Source organism: Peromyscus californicus, unplaced genomic scaffold (genome assembly GCF_007827085.1).
Source record: "Peromyscus californicus insignis strain IS unplaced genomic scaffold, ASM782708v3 Scaffold_11__1_contigs__length_118956290, whole genome shotgun sequence".
In the NCBI taxonomy this organism is placed as follows: Eukaryota; Metazoa; Chordata; class Mammalia; order Rodentia; family Cricetidae; genus Peromyscus; species Peromyscus californicus.
The window spans coordinates 51304072-51308795 of NW_026294402.1; positions in this window are offsets into that span (position 1 = coordinate 51304072).

A 4724-nucleotide genomic window follows, 5' to 3' on the forward strand; every position below is an offset into this window, starting at 1 on the left:
CACACACACACACACACACACACACACACACACACTCCAGCAGAGAAAGCCTCTGGTCCCTCAGCCTTGGCCTCCCAGGGGTAGCTGCAGCCAAGGACCGGCCAAGCAGCAGCCAGAGGCCTGAACCTCATTCCCAACTCAGGACAAGTCTTCGGGGACAGAGACCCACAGTCTGCGTGGTGGCATCACAGCCTCACTTCTCCGTCTGCCCCATGCTCTTCCCTCACCCTACCATGTGTCCCAATAAATCTTCTATGTGCCACTCTCCTAGAGACAGCTTCAAGGAAGCCTGCCTGCCACTAGCTGCCATTGTTGTCCCCACGTTCAGTTGTGTTTCTGAGTGGCAGTTGATGAGCTGGAAAAGGAAGAGAAGACGGGGCCTGGGGCTGCTGGCTGCCTACAGCAGGGTGGGTGAAATTAGTCCCTGTGAACATCAGCTCAGCCCCAAGCCTGTGTTAGAGCCAGCAAGAGAGCTTGCAACATCTGCTTCTTCATCTGCCACTGTCCCCATCCTACAGACAGAGAAACTGAGGGCAGAGAAAGGTAAGCCTGTCCTGGCTCATAGCATCTATTTATAATGGTTGGGGGAGTTGTCCCTATAGGTCTACCTCCTAGACCAGCTTTAATGATTTTTCTCCAGCACTTCTTCTTTCTAAGGCTGGCACACAGTCTCGGGGTCAGGTACCTGGATGGTTTGACTGCTACCAATGCCCCCAAGCTAGAGTAAGATAGCATCTTTCTAGAGAAAGAGACCTTTCCAGCCATGCAAGCTGCCCAGCCCTGGTGTGGGGATGGGATGCACTGGGCCTGGTGGGCAGGCAGTCATCTGACTAGCACAGCAGAGCAAACAGACGGGAAGGAAATCAATTTGAGTGTTTGATTAATTTTAATTTTTAATTTGCACGGAGAGTAACGCACCCCATTTGACACTGCGTATTCACTGCGAGCTGTTGGAGCTGTTGGCATTCACCATGGCTGCCACTACCACAGCCTGGTGTGTGCCCAGGGCTCCCTGCCCTTCTGTCAGGCAAGCTAGTCTCCGTAGCACATCGGCCTATGCAGCACAAAGGGTCCCCTCCAGAGGCCTCTACCCGGTCTGCCCAAGGCTCAATGTCTGTAATCTGCCTCTCTGTGAAGGGAGGGAGGGGATGCCACACCAGACAATGGCAATGGACTCAGACATGGCAATGGGCCAAGGGAGAATGTCCCCCAGTTCATGGCTACTGCCTTCGAGGACAACCCCACACCTAGAGCATGTCTGAATTAAAATTGGAGCCATCCCTGAGGCTCTGAGACTTAGAACTCTACCAGCCTCCCCCCCTTTTTTTTAATTTGGGGTTCAATCACAAATGGCTAGCAAGAGCTGGCCTGAACTGGAGAAGCTAAGTTTCTCCTGCTCTGCAGTTCCTGGCCCTCTCCCCCAGCCAAGAAAGATGCTGAAGTCAATGTCATGAGAGTGAATCTCAGCAACAAGACAGATCTTGTGAGACTCCTGCCTCTGCCGCTTCTTAGCTGGGCAACCCTGGGCAAGCCACATAATCTTCCATAGCCTTCCATAGCCAAGACTCTTTCGATTAAGCTGATTCCTGTTCTCTTTCTGGTCCTACCTCTCAGTACTTTCAGGATACAGAGTTCACAATGGCCTCCTCCAGGCAGCCCTCCATAATGACACCTCTTCTCCTTTCTATTGGGTGACCTCAAACCCAAATCCTCACATACACCCTTGGCCCTTATTAGCCTGGCTGCAAGCTGTACATTCTGCCTGGATGAGCATCCTTCAAAGCACACATCCCCGAATCTAGTCCTAGTTCAGCTCCATGCTAACTATGCAGACTTATCTCTTGAGAATCTCAAATTCAATGGATCCAAAGCAGAACTCAGCACCCTTTGTCCCTTTCCTCATCTCAGTAAACAACTCCCCGGCCCACCATTGCTCAAGCCAGAGAGCTGAGAGAAACCAAGACTCCTCTCTCTCTGCCTCATTTCCACATCCCATCTGCCCTGGGCGTAGGCCTCCACCCCCAGCTGCATCTCTCTGATGGGGCCTGCAAACACAGAGAGGAATTCTCACTGTAGACTGCAGAGCTGAGCAAACCCTCTGAAAACATTCTGTCCCGTGCTATACAGAGAAACAGGGCCCTGTGAGCACAGCAAGGACACCCAGGTGTCCTGAAGTTCTGGCCCTCTTCTCCTTACACCTGTGACCCAGAGATGTTACAGGTAAGGAGTGAGGGCCTGGGATGTGTTCCAAGTCCTGGGCAGAATAAATAATCCACTAGTAAGAATTCATGAGAATCAGACATCACATCACACACATCGGGGTAACTCCACAGCACAGCCCCTAGATATGACCGTTGGCTGTGAACAAGTGAGAAGGAGCTGTTCTCTGTGCCCAGCTCCCAACTCTCGTACTGCCTGAAAGTCCACCACTGCACCTGGCTGGGATGCAAAAGATGCATCTGATCAAGTTTAATGCATGCCTTGACCACTGGCGGCATGGGTACCAGGCTGAGGGAGAGGCATGAAGAATCATCTAGGCAAGGCTCCCAGAAGCAATAGCGCATCAGGAGTGAGGCACCTTTATTGAATATCTTTGCATGCTGGGCTTCCTGCAAAGAGCTTCATAAGACTGAGCTTAGTTCTCCCTCCCCGAGGCTCCAAGGGCCCCCTCCAAGTAGTCCTAAGTATCATCAACCCCTCTGGGTCTCAGTTTCCTCCTCTGTAAAATAAAATTAGTAATAATAACCATTTCTAGAGGCTGTTGGGTAATTAAATGAGAAAAGGTATGTAAAGTGCTTCCTACATTAGCAGACACAAAGTAGATGCTAATCAAATGCTAATTATAGATGAGATAACTCATGTGATAAGGCCTGGAACCCGCTCAGTTTATGCTTGTCAAATCCAAGCTGTTAATAAGGTAAATGCTCTCCTTCTTACTGCTGGGCTGAGGTGGGGGTGGGAAGGGGTAAGGTTCGGGTAAGGGACAAAAGACTTGTTTAGAAATTCAGAGCACTGATGCTAAGACAAAGCAGGGACAGGGGATGAGGCCACCAGAGACCAGGCCTGTTCTCGGTTGAAAGCTTTCTCCATGAGGTCGAGATACAAATGGGCTTACTCCAAAGGCCCCATGTCCCCTGGATGGAACCAAGCCTGGATTCAAAAAGAAAGAGCTTCACTCACCGGGAGGCAAAGGGGAGTGGCAGAGACCCCAAGTAAGACAGAAACATTGGGGAAACAGCCACATGACAGCCAACGCCACACTACCTGTGGTCCCGATACGATCAGCCTTTGCCTGCATTTTCTATTCAGAGTAGGTGTGTCAAGGGTATTGTGGTATCAATAAACAGAGACAAACTTGCCTAAGGTTACTGCCTATAAGCTGCAGGGCCAAGGTTCAAGCTTGGGTCTTTCTTGCTCTCAGTGTCGTGCTTGGAACCACAGAGGAAAAAGCTAGACTCAGTTTCCAGCCTCCCTTCTCATACTCCCCCAAAGAACCTTGCCAGTGCACCAGTGGTTTACAAGCCCGGGGAACATCTGCCTCTACCCATTCATAGACCTGGGAAGCAAGATCAGGAGCCCCATGGAAAGAACTGGGCCATGCATCAGAGCTGGGGCAGAAAGACTTAGTATTGCAAAGCAGTAGCACTTCGTACCTCAAGTGCTTTTTATATGCTGTACTCAATTCTGACAATAATCTACGAAGGATGTGTTATGTCACCCCCATATCACAGACAAGGAAATGAAGGCATAGAAGTTAAGTAATCCACCCAAGATTGCACAGCCTAAGAGTGACAGGGCCCAGATTTGGTTTCAGGCCATGAGGTTGCAGAAAACATTGCTGCAATATTCACCATCCTGCCTATCCAAATGGTGAAGTACTGCCACACACCAAGGGCTTTACAGGATGGAGGTAAGGGCAGGATGCGGCTGACAGTATTCCTATTTGCTCTGGAACCTGTGTTTTCAGACTCAGCAACAGAGACCAGCTGTGCTGCCGCTTTGCCTCTGTTCCGTGACACATAGACCAGCAAGCTGGACCACACAGAAATGAGATCACTGACCCACAGAATGACATGGACAAGCCTGGCTCCTCCAGGCACCCCATCCTGGCTTCCATTCACTGAATAATTCTCAAGATCTACCATATTCTACAACGCTGACACCTCATTCCACCACCTCCCAGAACAGGAGGTGCTTTCCAGGGTCCTGAAACATTTCCCAGATTTCTGAAGACCCCAAATCTGACCTGGTACTCTGGACTTTCTAAAATCAATCCGATATGGGAATAAGAGATGGCTCAGCCATTAAGAGTGCTTGTTGCTCTTGCAGAGGTCCAAAGTTTGGTTCTCAGTACCCATGTTAAGCAGTCCACAATTACCTGTAACTTCAGCTCCAGGTAATCTGACTCCTTCTTCCTTCATGCCTCTGCAAGTCAAGTGCCTGAACTCACACATTCATACACACACACACACACACACACACACACACACACACACACACACACACACCATAAATTAAAAATAAAATAAATATTTTTATAAGTCACCAGGCAGGTGACTCACCATTTTGGACATGTTCTGTTACATATTTGTACATTTATATTTGTACTAATACATTTGGACATGTTCCCTTAACATATATGGACAGCTAGTTCTTAGATTCTACCACAAATAGAACCCTTTTGAGGAGGTCATGCATGAATGCATCTCTCCCTTCTGCCTGGG